Below are 18171 nucleotides of genomic sequence, written 5' to 3'. Positions count from 1 at the left end.
GCAAACTAAGGCCCCGGGACTGGATCCGGCCCCATCGCCTTCCAAATCCAGCCCGCGGAAGGAATCAGCATGTTTTTACATGAGTAGAATGTGTCCTTTTATTTAAAATGCATCACTGGGTTATTTGTGGAGCATAGGAATTTGTTCATCCCCCCCAAAAAAATATAGTCCGTGCCCCCCCCCCAAGATCTGAGGGACAGTGGACTGGCCCCCTGCTGAAAAAAGTTTGCTGACCCCTGCTCTAGAGCTGAAATCATCCCTTTAAGGGATGTGCCATTTATTGTGGAATGATGCTAAGTAACTTCACCCACAATCTGGATTACAGCACTTCTAATTAAATGTCCGCAATGACAAATCAAAGCACTCCATTTCCACTGGGCCACTTTCATGTGGCACCAAGAAACGCTTTGACATTCGAGCGTTGGGAAAGTGCAACCTCTTGCAAACTCTTTTTGCCGCTCTCAAATTCTCTCGCCCTAACCACCCATTGAGCTGCTGGGACAGCTTCTTGCAATACTTTCAGACCTAATTAAGATACCAATTAGTGACTGAAATCAAGAAAGAGAATATGGCTATTTAGCATGGGCTGTAAATGGCTGCCTTGATCGCACAGCAAGAGCCACAGCCTTTCTGCCTAACTCCACAGGTAAGTAAAGAGTATCATAATCAATAGTTCAGTGTGCCAGGGCACAATCATTCCATTCTTTATAAGCCAGTACAAGTATCTTTAAATCAATTCAGCCTTTGACAAGAAATCAGTGCTTACAATTTAGTACCCATTTGGTCTTTATAAAGGTTATGTTTACAGGGTACCATGGTAGTGGGGAATCTGTACAAACTGGAGTTTATGAACCAAAGCAAACATCTGGGGGAACTGGAAGTAAGATTCTTGAATTGCCTATGTCGTGTTGCTACAGGCAAAAGAAGAGAAAAGCAGTGTGACTTGGTTCATAGCATCTGTTTCACCTCTAGTATACTGTACTAAAATTTGATGGAATTCTGTTTTTTTTTTTAATTTTTAAAAAATCTAGAGGGGAGATGCATCCATATTGCAGTATCCTTTGGTGTCTTCTCTGTTCCAAAAGTAGAAATTGACAAACTGATGCATTTTCCCATTTTTATTTTCAATTAATTAAAACAAAAAACACTTCACTTGCTTAAAATGTACAACCCCCGTTGATCCCACATTCTGCTACACTCCCACACCTAGGCAGGGACTGGGGAGCATCTGAAATCTTTGATGGGTGTATCCTGCAGAAATCAAATGCTGATGATTAGACATACCATTTTGCATACCTGTCTTTATGGTCTCAAGGGGTTGGATGGTGATTGGCAATGCACTCCACTGGCTTTTGTTGAATGCTATATTGCAGTGATGGCGAACCTTTCAGAGACCGAGTGCCCAAACTGCAACCCAAAACCCACTTATTTATCGCAAAGGGCCAACAAGGCAATTTAACCTGAATTGGTGCAGAATCTGCAGTAGCTGTCACTACTCTGACTCCTATTTAGCCCTTAAGAAAGAAGTACCTGCTTACCATATTGCATTGTATCTGGGGAATTTGTGTGAAGTCAAGGAAAGCTCTTTCAGTGTTTGCATTGAAAGAGAAGATGCATATAGATCTTTTTGCCAACAATTACCCATTCTCAGCACCGTTGTTTGCCTTCATGAAGGTAAGTGTAGTTAATATGTTTTGACATCACCACCACGAGACTGGGTTTGTCTTCTCTATGAGATACTCATCTTCTCTGTTAGGATAAAAAACTTGTTTCTGCAGCAGCTGGAGCTATTAGAGAAAATAAATTCCAACAGTGTTTTCCCTGCTCCCTCGCCCAGCCTTGACCGGCTCGTATGCAGGGTGTCCAGCGTGGCCCCAGGTGCGCCTTCACTCACTGTGCTTGGCTGTGGTTGAGCCACAAGAAGTATGCCAGCAAGTGGGAGGTGGTCATGGTATGGTGAGACCGGTGGGGCCCAGAGCCCCGGTGCTGGGTGAGGGGTGACAAGGACGGGGCAGAGGCAGCCCTACCTAGCTACCCGGCACAGGAACAAAGTGGCTTCTTGAAGCTTGCCAGGGTTGCCATCCTCCCCTGCTGGCTTCTGCATGACGCGCCCTGCCTGGCACCTCCCATTGGCCCTGGCTGGAGGATGTGTAAAGCCTCAACCTCGCAGCAGCAGCAGGAGGAAGAAGGCTGCTCGGATGCCCAAGTTGAGCTGAGGACTCAATGTGCCACCCTCAGCTTCCACTGGCTCCATCTTGGGGCGATGGTGTGTGTACCCACAGAGAGGGCTCTGGCACGTATGCCATAGGTTCACGCTACCACTGCTATATAGTCATAAAGGTAAAGGTAAGGTAAAGGTACCCCTGCCCGTACGGGCCAGTCTTGACAGACTCTGGGGTTGTGCGCCCATCTCACTTAAGAGGCCAGGGGCCAGCGCTGTCCGAAGACACTTCCGGGTCACGTGGCCAGTGTGACATCGCTGCTCTGGTGAGCCAGAGCCGCACACGGAAACGCTGTTTACCTTCCCGCTGGTAAGCGGTCCCTATTTATCTACTTGCACCCGGAGGTGCTTTCAAACTGCTAGGTTGGCAGGCGCTGGGACCGAGCAACGGGAGCGCACCCCGCCGCAGGGATTCGAACCGCCAACCTTTCGATCGGCAAGTCCTAGGCGCTGAGGCTTTAACCCACAGCGCCACCTGCGTCCTTCTATATAGTCATAAGGAATGCTAATTTCTGTATCTTCTCTCACACTGTAAAACCAGATCCCTAAATTATTATTTTAAACCATTCCAATTTGTGGGATATTAGAACAGCCAGATCAGTTAAGTGTTGCCAAATTAGCTTCATTGCCCTTTTATTTCTACCAGGTAACATGTCAAAATGAATGATGAATATCTAAAGCCTCTGATGTAAGACTAGCTAAGACATTATCCAAACGAAATGTTTAAATAATAGAGGAAATTATAAATATGCTCAGCTTGCATGAACACTTTCAAATGGATGCTGCCATCTGTATTCTTCAAATTACAAGGACAGGCCTCAGGGATGGTTTTCATCTGATTTTGTAAGAGAGAAAACAGACCTGCCATTTACCTCTATGAATAGAGGAAATTGAGATGCCCTCAGAATTCATGGATAATACATACAGTAGTAGAATTCTAAAACTGAGTCTCAAGGTCTGGGAGGAGAAGCAATTTGCCCCTCTTCCATTAGCATCAGGTTTCCCCCAATTGCATTGTTTTCACTTTGTTCCATACAACTCGGTAGAGCGTATGTTGATACTCTTATATAACAAAAGAGAAGAGCTATAGTCTGGAAAACAGACTGATGTCAAGGAGCTGTCAATGAACCAGGTCAACCACAGGGCAGGCACACACACGGAAGTCACAAAATGCCATTTGCTTTATTAACAGAAAATAACAACACAGCAGAGGCCTCTGTTTTGTCTTAATCCTGCTAAGATATTGCTGAAACTGACCACTAGCTCTGCCCTTCCCCCTCTAGCTTCTCACTCTGGATCCCTCTGAAGCAGATAAAGGCTACATCTAGGGGGTGCACTTCACCTCAGCAATGTGCAGGACTCTTCTCGAATGGGGTGTCAGAGAGGTGGGGGGAGAGCCAGCAGGACTGTGTCTGGCCTACTGCTGGGTAGCAAGGGCAACCTCTGTCTGAGTTTGCTCTCACACTGTGACTCTCGGCCTCTAAGCCTGTTCTGGAAGACCCTCTTTCTCCTGACCCACCTTGATCGCTCAAACCCCCGGCTTCTAGAACCTCCCAGCTCAACCCTTCTGCAAACTGCTCTTCAGTGTCCCACCATAAGGATCCAGAATCTAAGTCATCATCTTCTGTGCCCTCCCTGGGGGGCTCTTGGGCAGGCAGTTCCCAACGCTCTTCCTCATCCAGTCAGTCTCTGACAGCTGAGTACTTTAGGAAGACACTCCATTACCCATTCTTCAACCCAAGTTACGTTGTTCTTCCATGTATGTTGACAAACATGCTAAGTTCTGAGCCTGCTTTTCTGTGCCAGCAGCCTCTCATTGGGCAGAATGGAGCCAGAGTCACAGTGAGAAGTACAACCCCCTGCCCCCTGTTATCCATTATCATTCTGGAAGGATGTATCTCCTGAACATGGAGAATTAGTTTGCAGATGTGTATAGAGACTCATGTCCAGAGAAAGCAAAGCTGCAGGGGACCATCCAAGGCTCAGTGCTTCCTGGCCCTATTGTGCTTCTAAGCATGTCCATGTTGCTTGTCTCCTAAAAGCTTGAGGGACTGGAGTCCATTTCTAACCTTGCCAAGCTTTGCCACAGCTGGAAACAGGTCCACATCAGCAGGGCAACTGTGTTCCTTGCCACCAGATGTGACTGATTCTGCCATTTTTGGATGCTTCCATACTGACACAATTTTCAGATTGGATTCAATCACAGACCAGCAAATCTTGGTTGTTCAATTAAAATCTGGAGCCCATCCCCATAGGACTTTTTGTAATAAGGAAAGTGACATGAAAATGCACTGAAAAGTATGGGGCAACACAGGGTTGTTGCAATGTTGTCAGGATGAGTGCTCAATAAATAGCCCACATGGTTTAACCTCCCCCACAAATGCTCAGTGGCTGTGTCGGACTTCACTGCCATAAGCACAGTACAATAGGAAATACATTTAACTACTTTAAAACATGTCATTTGTAGCTGAAAACTTGTCAGTTCATTTGGCCATAATGAAACAATAGTCAACATTTAAGGAGGCAGTATTTCCCTGCTGGCTTTAGGTTTTGCACAAATTATGATGTCTGATTCTCATTACACATTCTTAATTTAATTTTTACGAGGAAAAAAGATCCACATGCACTAGTTCTCAAGAGTGCAATAGTAACAAGAAATCATTTTGATAATTTTAAAGTGATGGAGTGCCCTATTATAAACTCTGTATTAATTTCATATTAAAAATTAATTTGCTTTCTGCTTAATTTGAAATGTAGAGTAAATAAACAGATGGGAGGGGGGTTTTTTTTAGTAGCAAATGGCTTTTCAGATTTTCTGCTAGTGAGCTTATCCTAAGGTGAATAAACTCTGGTGCACTTAAAATGTGGAGTTGCATGTATATATATATATATATATATATATATATATATATATATATATATATATATATTTGCTTTCGTAGATTTTCACGGGTACAGGAATGCAGGTTTTGGTGTCCTCGGGTGTCTTCCCGTGTAAAAGTTGGGGTGTCTAGGCGACGTTTCGACGAGGTCTCACTCGTCATCTTCAGGCTGGTGCTTTCGGCTTCTTGTTACTGGAACAGAGCAGGATCTCAGTGTTTGAGTTCCTATAAATACTGTTGAGGGGGTGTGGTGTATAGCCTCCAATGTTCTGGGCAGAGAGGAAGTTCCCAGGCTAGTGTGCCTTTTCTTCTTTTGTTCCTTAATTACTTGAGGGATATCTTGAGTGATTTCTTGAGTGATATCCTGAGTACCACTTAGGTGGGTCATTAGGTGTGGATTAACCACAGCTCGCCCCTATACACAAAGCCAAGCCAGAGCACAACTAAGTGCAGTACAGCCATCTTCTCAGAAAAACTCTTCACAAAGTTCAAGAGGTCAAGACACAAAGACTTTAGCAACTAATCCACACCTAATGACCCACCTAAGTGGTACTCAGGATATCACTCAAGAAATCACTCAAGATATCCCTCAAGTAATTAAGGAACAAAAGAAGAAAAGGCACACTAGCCTGGGAACTTCCTCTCTGCCCAGAACATTGGAGGCTATACACCACACCCCCTCAACAGTATTTATAGGAACTCAAACACTGAGATCCTGCTCTGTTCCAGTAACAAGAAGCCGAAAGCACCAGCCTGAAGATGACGAGTGAGACCTCGTCGAAACGTCGCCTAGACACCCCAACTTTTACACGGGAAGACACCCGAGGACACCAAAACCTGCATATATATATATATATATATATATATATATATATATATACGAAAGCATATATATATATATATATATATATATATATATATATATATATATATGTATGTATGTATGTATATGTATATATATATATATTCAATATCTTCTCTATTTTTCTTCTGCCCAATTTTCCAGCCTAAAAGCCCTTATGCCAAGGCATCTTTTAAGAGATCTATATATGGGGATGCTAATGTCAAATTTTGGTTTCTCATCTTTAAGAAAATCTTAAATTCATTTCTCCACAGTTCCACATTGGTTTGTAATTATACTTTATTTCAGTCCTCATGAAAATTCATCAGAAATCTGGTGTGGATTTCTCCGAATAATTTTTATTTTTGCAAAAGAACTTTCCTCATATAATGCATTTTATATGCTTTTTTCACCCACCAATATATGCATTTATATGCACACTTTACTCTAGTACATGCACTTTTGTACACAAAATGACTGGAGAACTGCATTGCAACATCTGGAGATGTGTGAATTTTGAAGGATATCTGTGTTGAAGTTAGCATATTGCTTTGTAAAGCGCAAGTTAGGTAAGATCACTTTTAAATGGGAACTGAACTGAAATTGTCCCCTGTCCCACTATATCTATATTTAGAGAGACAGACAAACAGACAGACATTTTCTTCTGGATCAGAATCTGTGATTTTTGTTCAAAAGGTGGAAAGAAAATCTTTTTTTTCTAGGTTGGGGGTAAGTAAAGGTAGATATATATATATTTATATAAATCTAGATCAATCTTTCCAAATCTGATATCCTCCAGATATCTTGTCCTAGTGTGTCCATCAGCACAAGCTAGCATGGCCAATGAACAGGTATGCTGGATATTGTTGCATCCCTCAAGAGCACCAGGTTTTGGAAGGTTGATCTAGATCAAGAGGCTTGGACATTAAGCAGAATGTGAACTGAGAAGCAAGAATATTTTATTTTAATTGTTTAGAAAATCATAGAAACATTTTCTTCTAAAATTAGACTTACCCAAATATCCGAAAGCAGGACTGGAACATTTTAACAAGGACCAATATTTTATGTCCAGTTATGTTTGAATACAGGAACCTATGAAGAACTTATACCATGTCAGACCATTGGTCTGCAGTGGACTCTATACTGACTGACAAATGACTCGCCAGGATTTCAGACATGGGTTTCTTCCATCCCTACCTCAAAATGCCAGGGACAGAATCTGCACACAAAGCAATTGATCTACCATGGAGCTACACGCCTTCTTCACCCTTGCATAGTCATTTGGTTCAGGGTATATTGACACAGCTATGTGCTAAAGTATTCATATGGGGAAATTTGTTGCCATTTATTCTAGATGGGAGCCATTTTCATCATCCCCATGTTAAAATGGCTGCAGTTGCTATGTCAGAGCAACTGCTGGTTTTGAAAGGCTTTCTCTGACATAATATCTTTAGACAATTTCAGGTAAACTGCTCTCCACATGAAAATGAAGAGACAAAATCATTGTGGTCCAGTTCACATGCTGATCCTCTCAGCAGGTTGCTGAAGTGTTAATCTGCATGGGATGTCATCATTCCTGCAATTGTAATGCAGTGATACCTTGGGTTACATACACTTCAGGTTACATATGCTTCAGGTTACAGACTCCGCTAACCCAGAAATAGTACCTCGGGTTAAGAACTTTGCTTCAGGATGAGAACAGAAATCATGCTCTGGTAGCGCAGCAGCAGCAGTAGGCCCCATTAGCTAAAGTGGTGCTTCAGGTTAAGAACAGTTTCAGGTTAATTACGGACCTCTGGAACGAATTAAGTACTTAACCTGAGATACCACTGTATGGCTCATGATCATTGTGTTTTGCAGAATGCCTCTGAATACTAATTGCTGGTCAACACAAGTAGGAAAAGTTTTGTGCCAGTCAGCCAGGATCCTGTTGCTTATTCCTGCATCTAACTGACTTGCCCTCTAGTTCACAGAGTAGATAAGATTGCTCTAGTGTAGAACTTTTTGTATCTCTAACAAGGCATCACCCCCTTTAATTTTGTACTGTTGGATGCAGAGAGCAAAACCAACCCCTGTATATGCAGTTTATTGACCTGACTAAGGCTTTTGACACTTTAAATCATAAGGCCCTGTGGACTGTCCTTCTGAAAATTGGCTGCCCAGATAAATTTGTGAACATCATTCGACTCCTTCATGATAATATGACAGCAACAATTGCAGAAAACAATGGCTCTCAAAGTGAACCATTCACAGTGGGATCAGGTGTTAAACAGGGTTTTGTTATTGCCCCAACTCTATTCATTATTTTCATTGCCATGATCCTACACTTTGTCGAATGGAAACTCCCCACCAGAGTAGACATCATATATCAAACAGATGGAAAGCTCTTTAATCTGAGCAGGCTGAAAGCAAAGAGTAAGGTTACCGTAATTTTCGTCATAGAGCTTCAGTATGCTGATGACAACGTAGTGTGTGCACTTTCAGAGGATGGCCTCCAAACCACCCTAAATATCTTTGCAGAAGTTTATGAAAAGCTTGGCCTATCATTCAACATCCAAAAAACCAAAGTGCTGCACCAACAAGTACAAAATAACCCCTCTGCAGTGCCACAAATTCAACTCAATTGTGTAACATTGGAAATTGTTGATCACTTCTCCTACCTGGGCAGTTATCTTTCCACAAGGGCCGACATTGAAATCCAGCATCGCCTTAGCTCCGAGTGTGGCTTTCTACCGATTGAGGTGCAGAGTGTTTGAGGACTGGGACATTCACAGGGAAACCAAGATGCTTGTTTACAAAGCTATCATACTACCAACCTTACTGTATGCTTGTGAAACATGGACAACTTATAAACATCATCTCCAGCTTCTCAAAAGATTCCATCAACAGTGTCTCTGATGTACTGGAAGAAGCAAAGATCACCAGTGTTCTTCAATATCAGCTTCGTTGGACTGGTCATGTTGTGTGGATGCCTGATTATCATCTTCCAAAACATCTACTCTATTTCAAACTTAAAAATGGAAAGTGCTATGCTGGTGGTCAACAAAAGAAGTTTAAAGACTCTCTCAAGGCAAATATAAAAAAATGTAGTATAAACACAAACAATTGGGAAACACTTGCCTGCAAGTACTCCAATTGGAGAACAGCCTTTACCAAAGGTGTCATGGGCTTTGAAGACACTCGAACTCAGGATGCAAGGGAGAAATGTGCTAAGAGGAAGGCATGCTTGGCAAATTCACACAGTGATCAACTCCCACCAGGTAACCAATGTCCCCTCTGTGGAAGGATGTGTGGATCCAGAATTCGCCTCCACAGTAACTTACGGACTCATTATGAAAACCATGTTTATGGAAGGTAATCTTACTTGGCTACGAGTGACCGCCAAAGAAGAAGACACTCCTTCTTCACCCTTGAAATGTGCATAGTCACTTGGTTCAGGGTTTTTTCCACACAGCTATGTGCTAAAGTATTAATATGGGGGATTTGTCACCATGTATTCTAGTTGGGAGCCATTTTCATCATCCCATGTGAAAATGGCTGCAGTTGCTATGTCGGAGCAACTGCTGGTTTTGAAAGGCTTTCCTGGCATAATATCTTTAGACAATTGCAGGCAAATTTTCGGATTGGATTCAATCACAGACCAACAATTCTCCATATGAAAATGAAGAGACAAAATCACTGTGGTCCAGTTCACATGCTGATCCTCTCAGCAGGTTGCTGAAGTGTTAATCTGCATGGGCTGTCATCATTCCTGCAATTGTAATATGGCTCGTGATCATTGTGTTTTGCAGAATGCCTCTGAATACCAACTGCTGGTCCACACAGGTAGGAAAAGTTCTGTGCCAGCCAGCTAGGATCCTGTTGCTTATTCCTGAATCTAACTGACTTGCCCTCTAATTCACAGACTAGATAAGGTTGCTCTAGTGTAGAACTTTTGGTATCTCTAACAAGGCATCACCCACTTTAATTTTGCACTGTTGGATGTATTGTCTGATAGGCATCATCATGTTGCATCATTCTCAGCAGGAGGATATTGTGGAAAATGTAGTTTTCATGAACCCTAACCTTCTAATATCACCCATGGATTCTTCTATCTAGGATGCACCTCTGGCAGAATCTCAGGTCTAAGTTATACAACACTGTGAATGAGGGGAAGGCTAACACCCAGCTGAGACCATGATGAGTTGGAATTGTATCTTGGAACTTGTAATTGGCTCAGATATCCAAATGTCATAGCCACAACATACAAACAACACATTTGTGAATATTCACAATGGCTCTGTACTATTATTTTTATACCATAAATGATGTTTCTGTACCATTTCTGCCCAGAGTGGCTGAAGCAACATAGTCAGATGGGCAGGGCACAAATGATTTGTTGTTGTTGATGTTGTTGTTGTTGTTGTTTCCCTTGCTGATGATCCTTTCTCCTTCCTGGATTAAGACACATAGGCCAATCTGGCTATCCCAAGATCATATTTAAATGCAAAAATGTCCCAATAATGAATGAGATTTGTGTTAACGGAACTGAGTGCAGTGAAGGCAGTGCAAACAAATAAATGAATGTTTTCACAAGGATTCCCAAACCATCATTTGAGGAGGAGTCATTTTTTTTGGCACTACTGAAAATGTTGACAAAGTTAAACCATGAGTGGTTTCAGCTCATCTTGAACAACAATGTATTTCAGAGCAGTATTATTACTAAAAAGAGTCAGGGATGTGATGCTTCAGTTCTGTGGAATTTCTTTGTGCCTCTCAACAGCATGCTTCGATGTCCCAAGAGTCTTGCATCATTGTCTTTATTTTCATTCGTGTCCATGAATCACGCTTATTGAAGACACATTGAAGAAGGTATCATTTTCTCCTTCCCTTCTTCTATTTTGAAGACTGTCCTTGTACAATAGAAAATTGCCCCATTATTCAATGATTGAGCTATGTTTTAAGTACACTAATTTCATTACAAAAAGCCCTCCAACAGGAGGACATAAATTCTTGAGAAATGGCATTGCATGATCTACAGTTAGCAATAATAATAATAATAATATTTGGATGTTGGACAGTTTGGAGACATTGATATAAATAAAGGAGTTATTTGTTAACGTAAACTTTTAGATTCCCCAAAAATAGAAACAAGTAATAAGTTCATTCAAATAATGTAATATGTGGGTCGTCGACCACTTTGTCATGTGTATATATATTAGAGGCAGAACCCAATGCAAGATATATGAGAAATCACTCAAGGAGTCTACGGCAATGAAATTCAAAAATTGGAAATGTGGCAGAGACCTCTTTACAGAATTGTTGCTTGCTAATAGTATAATTATATTGCTGACCTTTAGGATCATTTACAAATATATGAACTCCATGTTCTATTCCTTACTTTACAAAGACCTTAATAATCTCAGAGGTTTTTGTTCACATGAACCTTCACATGAACAAAATTTTATTTTGTTTTGACTATGGCAGACCAACATGGCTACCTATCTGTAACATGAACCTTCCTGGTTATCAAGGACTTCTCAAGAGGCTTTGTTTCTATGTCTTCCAGTTGACGGGTCATGGAACTCACTTCCTGGAGGGCCCCCACTTACATTATCCTCTGGGTAGCAATGCGGGTGGCACTGTGGTCTAAACCACTGAGCCTCTTGGGCTTGCTGATCAGAAGGTTGGTGGTTCGAATCCCTGTGATGGAGGTGAGCTCCTGTTCTTCTGTCCCAGCTTCTGCCAACCTAGCAGTTCAAAAGCACACCAGTGCAAGTAGATAAATAGGTACTGTTGTGGCGGGAAGGTAAACAGCATTTCCGTGCACTCTGGTTTCTGTGACTGTGTTCTGTTGCGCCACAAGCGGTTTAGTCATGACCCAGAAAGTTGAGACTTCCGGGTGGCACCATCGGAAAATGGCTGATTCTCCTTAACTCGGAGGGTACTGGCTCCACGGAAACTGGGGTCTTTACCGCTACGGCGCAGCGGGGACCCTCAAAACCCACAGGTGGGTGAAGCCTGCGGCCGTGGGACTCGGCAGGCACCTTTTTGCGCCCCCCCAAGTTGTCTGTAGATAAATGCCAGCTCCCTCGGCCTGAAAGCAAGGTGAGCGCCGCAACCCCATAGATGTCTTTGACTGGACTTAACTGTCCAGGGGTCCTTTACCTTTTTTTTTTTTTACCTTTTATCCTCTGGATGTAGGATCTGCTGCACTGTACACACCATGAAGACACTATCAGAAGCCCTGGAGCACATGGGATAAGACTGTGTTGCAACTCTTGCCTGAGACAATGTTGCCCTCTCATAACTTGCATTGCTAGGGGGAAGACAAATGTAAGATGCTAATGCTGACTCTACATAGTTGCTCAGTGAGAACGAAAAAGAGCATGGTGTTAGCACTACATGGACAATTATCTAAACAACAACAACAACAATTTTATCTATACCCTGCCCATCTGGGCAGCTTACAACACATAAAAGATTGTAAAACATTAGACCTTAAAAGTTTCCCGATACAGGGTTGCCTTCAGATGTCTTTTAAAACCAGATAGTTGTTTATTTCATTGACATCTGATAGGAGGGTGTTCCACAGGGCGGGCACCACTACTCTTGTAAGCCGCTCTGAGCCCGGCCTTGGCTGGGGAGGGCGGGGTATAAATAAAAAAATATTATTATTATTACTGAGGAGCCCCTCTGCCTGGTTCCCTGTAGCTTCACTTCTCACAGTGAGGGAACTGCCAGAAGGCCCTCGGAGCTGGACCTCAGTATCTGGGGTTGAACAATGGGGATGCGGGGGCGGAGAGATGTTCCTTCAGGTATACAGGGCTGAAGCCCTTTAGGACTTTAAAGGTCAGCACCAACCAATTGTGCTTGGAAAGGTACGGGGATTATATGATTTGTATCCCTGAAAAATTCAGAATTAGGCTAAGAAACACTTCATTCTTAAATTCCCCAGATACTCTCAGATAGAGTCTGTGCTGCAAAAACACACATCTGCAAATTAATTCCTGCACTAAGTGTTTTTAAATGTTAATATTAACATTAAAGTCAGCACTGAAATTTCATCCAGATTTAAATTCAAAGTGAGCGTCTGGGTTCCTCCTCTCATGAAACACCTGAGGAATTCTGAGGGAAGCCAGAAAGGTTTTGATAGCCAAATTTCTCAGGGGGTTCCATACAACCTTACAAAGGCACCGAATTCTACCCAAGCACCTTTGGATATTCTTCCTTTATACTAAGCAACTGAGGAATATTGTGGAAAGACAAAAGAGCTCTGATATAGCCAGTACATTACATCCTTCCCTCTTGGCTGAAAATTCTGGCAGATTGCAGCTTGCATGCTCTCTACACTCCTTGATATCTGTATTAGTAATTTAAATTGATCACAGGAAAGGCAGATGTTGTAGGAAGCTACGGATGGGAGATTTATATGTGGGATTTGGTGTTTCCAACCTAGTGGACCTTTGCTCACATCAGATGTTATGAATGAACCAGCCTCCAGGGAAGGGTTGCAACCAGCTCCCAGTGAAGGAAGTAGCCAGGAAGAGAGAGGGTTAACTGCCAGGCAAGATGAGCATAGCTTAGTGCCAACTCCCCCTCCCTTTGGAATGCCAACTGAGAAGAGAATGAGGGTGAATAGAGAAGGAAGCAGTTCATCAGGTGGGAAAGAGCGAAGAGACAGTCCCTCAGAGAATGAGGAAGAGGTGGGAGCTGACCCTTTCAGTCCCAGGTCTTGGCGAATGGGAGGGTTACAGGATAGCAGGCAGGGCAAATCACATCAGAGGAAAAAGGTCAGCTGCTTCTGGTCTTGCAGGACATAGTTCTGGTCTTGCAGGAAGCAGTTGATGAGACTAGTGGCATGTTAGAGCCGTCTGGATAACTCTGTTTTTGAAATAAATCTTCCTTTTTAATTAACCATGCCTGCTGTGTTATCAAGTCAGAGACTGGGACTCCTGATACCAGACCACAACTTGTTCCATTGCTTCATGCACACCTGTAGTGTCTGCAGGGAGGACATGGCAATGGGGGGGGGGGCGTCTTCCGTATCATGAAAACCACTGCTTATGTAATTAAAACAAAGACCTAATCCCATGTCTCTTTCAGAAGTCATTTTAATATCATTGATTTGGCAGGTCTCAAGCCCATGGATAGGGAATCTGGTTTGATCCTTGAAGAAAACATGTGAAATTATGGTCCAGAAAAGGAAATACAGGTAAGACATGATGGGAAAATGCCGCTCCAAACTTAAGGAGGGAATCTTTGCCACACCCTGGGCTCACCTAAAAAAGAAGACTCAGAAATATTGCCCAGGGGAGGAGTGGACAATGACAGACAGGTCCTAATGGGCCAGTCCTGAGTGAAAGCTAGTTGCATTTTATTAGGTAGCTCGTCCCCAGGAGTGCCTCACTTTTCTCCAGTTTTTGCACCCAGCCTCCATATTCCAACCAAATTGAGCTTTGTCCACAGCAGACCACTTCCTATTTGATGCATGCCTCTAGTGACTGTGTGGAGGACATGACAAACTGGGATGGGGGCAGTTCACCTAACTTAGTCTACTTCCTACCAACAGCACCCCTCCAAAGAAGAAGAAGAAGAAGAAGAGGAGGAGGAGGAGGAGGAGGAGGAGTTTGGATTTGATGTCCTGCTTTATCATTACCTTTATCAAAGTGGCCAACAATCTCCTTTCCCTTCCTCCCCCACAACAAACACTCTGTGAGGTGAGTGGGCCTGAGAGACTTCAGAGAAGTGTGACTAGCCCAAGGTCACCCAGCAGCTGCATGTGGAGGAGCGGGGAGCATGTGGAGAACCCGGTTCACCAGATTACGAGTCCACTGCTCTTAACCACTACACCACACTGGCTCTCTAAAGTCCTAGCTACAATGCTACCCATCTATTGTGGCCTGTCAAATGCTTAACAAACCCACATTCTAGGTGGGCAGCAAAATCCAGTAAATTTATGGAGCCTCTGTTGGACCACCATCTCCAGCTAGCAGAATGCATTGTGTTCTGTCTCAGGTTGCGCAGTCCTTTTGTCCTTGGAATGTTGTATTTACAATTTGCTTTCGATTACATTTCTCCTTCCTATAGTCCCTGACTCTGTTTTACATAATGCACACCTGCAGTTGGTATCCTGTCGTATTGTATATGCATTTGGGACCATGGAGAAATAGGTAAATGAACAAAGGGGCATTGCTTTGTTTCCAATAGGTATATATTTCAGTGGCACACTGTTTAAACAGCATAGGCTCACAAGCCCTCCTAAGGGAGCCTTTTGAGAAGTCTCTGCACTTATCCGTTCTTTTGAGGAAACCAGAGAATTGGTGAGTCATAATGATACATGGAGCTCATCTCTGTTGGAAAACATCTTTCATTTGTCTACTGCTGAAAAATGTGCTCCATCCAAGTTTACTTTGATATCTGTTAGACATAAGGAGAGCTTCACCTTCTTATGAGCCACATTAAATGATTACAGAAGTATATCTTAGCTCTATTTTATGTCCCCTGATGCCAGGACATCATGTCTGTTGTTTCCCCCCAAAGCTGTGTGTGTGTGTGTATCTCAAAGTAATTCTCAAAAAGAAACCTTTTGGAAGATTGAGGAAAAGGAGAATTAAACACCTCCACTGATATTGAGGAACACCATCATGGAGCATTTAAGTACATGTGATGTGATTTTCAGAAAGCGTGTTCTCCCTCATGGGGAGCACGGGTTGCGGTTGGGGATGACAAGTCACCTCACTGTTGCTGGGCAAAAGAGTTTGGCCATCTTTAAGCAGGGGCGGGCTGTTACTGGGGAGATTTATATGTTGCCATTTATTGATTGACAGCCCTATTTGTTAAATACAATGCACGCAGCGATGAACCTCCTCTTTTCGCTGTGTGCTTCGGATCACCCGCCCTCCATTCCCTAATTTTAGGCTGTTTGCTTGACCTTGCTATGCCTGTCATGGGGTCGTCTGCTTTGGGGCAGGGGCCTGGTAGGAATTTTGTCTATTTGGCTGATTAGTGTGTGCCATTTGGTTTTTGCCTACTGCGTGGCAAATCGTCACAACTTGTAAGGTTGCGGTTAGGAATTGGTCTGGGAATTGGTTGGTGGAGGGGTATGGATTTGGCTGTGCCTGCCCCTCCAAAATGCTGCTGCTGCTTCAAGGGTTTTCCATTAAAGGAACCCAGGGGCTCGCCATGCTTTTGTCCGAAACTCCCTGGCAAGGGGCTAGGGCCATGCAAGTCCCTGGGAGCATTCTGGGGAGAGGTGAGGCATGGTTCCCAGTCCCGTCTCTCTCCCCAGGTGACTTACCCTTGCTGACTTCGCGGGTGGTGTGAATGTCAGAGCTGTCCCCGTGCGGGGTCAGTTAGTGCTACCAATGCCTAAGCAACCACTCACATTGCTGTAATTTGAAAAAAGTTGTGGCCAAAATTATGCCAAAAACCTTAAACAAAAATTAAGTGTCAATTGTGTTTTTATTTGGGGGGTGTCCTGGGAACCTCAACGCGCAACACAGTGGCCAAAAGAAAAGAAAAAATGTGGAACTCAAACAAACAAACGAGTAGGAAAGCTTGAAACCCCTTTATAAAAACTGATTGTAAAATTCCAGTACAAGGATTTCTCAACAGTTCAGTTTGTAATGATATTAATATTAGCACTGTCTTTTGTACTGTAAAGTAGACTTGCTGTACAGAAGCCTAAACTGAATGCCACAACCAGACTGCAGAACCCCTTTCATCCTATGGACCACATTCCCTCATTCAGAACCTTCCAGGGACCACATGCCCATAACAGATGGGGCCAGAGATATAAGTGGGTGGGATAACTGGTGTGACTTTCACTTTTGTACAGTAGGTAACATTCCAGTCACACAAAAGTAAGAGCTTTCTATGCACCTACAAGTCACTCAATCATTCATCCAGGCAAGTAAGATGTGTTATTGTCGTTTGTACAGTAGGTAATATTCCAGCTAGACAAAAGTGCTCAAGTAGGGTGTGGACTAGGAAAGGTGTGTGGCATAGAAAACATCTCAAGAGTCATACAGGCCTGGAGGACTGCATTTTGGCTGAGGTTCTACACAGACACCAGCTGTGGGAGGCTCTGGGTGCCAGGGCACCCACAATTTTTTGTGTGGCTGCTGGCTACAACACAACTTCTGGTTTCTACCGGAAGTCATGTCGGAACCCCAACACAACCTCCCAGACACCGTCGGAGGCCCTGTGAAACCTTGGAACACGACTTCCAGTAGAAACCGGAAGTTGCATCAAGGTCTTGCAAAGTGTCAGATGTGACCTCTGAGACCCCACGAGGGCTCGGGAGAGCTGCTGTCCTGCCAATGCAATGTGACATCATGACATCACGTTACGTCACGGGCGCCATTGAGCACTTATAAGCTGGGGCACAAGTCAGCGCTCCTGGTTCTATACCACTGTAGTACAGCAGCCACTTCACAGAAGCATTGCCAATGCTCAGAGGTGATGGTAAATGCAGGACATCATGTTGTCTACCATGGCCTAGTTTTCACTGAGATGGCAGCTGTACCAATTCGTGCAATGTAGGGAGGAATCTCCCATTACTGAATGTTCTCCCCCATACTCCACAACAAAGCATATTGAGGAAGATGCTAGGATAAAACCTTTCTTCCCTGAATCTAGGGGTTTCTTGTGTGGAGTTTTTTCTTTCTTTTTTTCTTTTTGAATGAAGACTATTCAGTGATGGTTCTCACTTGCAGTCTGAAATGATACAACTCAGACACAGGCAGTTCTATGACAAAAGTGAGAACGAAGCAATTGATGGAGCAATGTTGCCTTCCTTTCCCACAATAAATAGAGCAACTAGCTTAAGTTAAAAACACTCAGCTATATAAAATGATCATTGCAAGAAAGAAAAACAAACCCACATGGTTTACCCTGGATTATGACACCTACAAAAACATCATTTTGTTCTTTCCCTTCCACTGCTCTTTGTTTTCCATTACCATCCTTGCTAGCATCCTTGAACTATTGTAACCATTGTGGTATGACAATAGCACCTTTATTGCTGCTGATCAATCCACCTGGAATACATATGCTGCTCTTTCATAACCAAAGTTTGCTAAGCAATTACTCAAACAATTACTCTGATTATTATTTTTTATATGTGTATCCTGCAACCTAGTCCATATGCCAATAAAGATCTCATTCTCGAAATGTGGATCCTAATGTAGTACCAACCTACATACAAGCGTGGGATATCAGCTGTTTTTTTCATATTTGTAGAA

General features: G+C 43.1%; 2 long non-coding RNA genes across 4 annotated transcripts in view; one reads left to right on the top strand and one right to left on the bottom strand.

Moving 5' to 3' along the window:
- The window catches only part of LOC309373820, a 256704-nt gene that overhangs the window by 26563 nt on the left and 211970 nt on the right, over positions 1–18171 (top strand). The window lies entirely within an intron of this gene.
- LOC309373858 overlaps positions 12114–18171 on the bottom strand; it is a 30798-nt gene continuing 24740 nt past the window's right edge. Inside the window, exon 3 of the long non-coding RNA XR_014170246.1 lies at positions 12114–12242. This is a non-coding gene — a long non-coding RNA (uncharacterized lncRNA). The remainder of the gene's footprint in view (positions 12243–18171) is intronic.

Source organism: Podarcis melisellensis, assembly GCF_964234715.1.
Source record: "Podarcis melisellensis genome assembly, chromosome: 7".
NCBI classification, from domain to species: domain Eukaryota; kingdom Metazoa; phylum Chordata; class Lepidosauria; order Squamata; family Lacertidae; genus Podarcis; species Podarcis melisellensis.
This window is presented reverse-complemented; position numbering and strand designations above follow the sequence as displayed.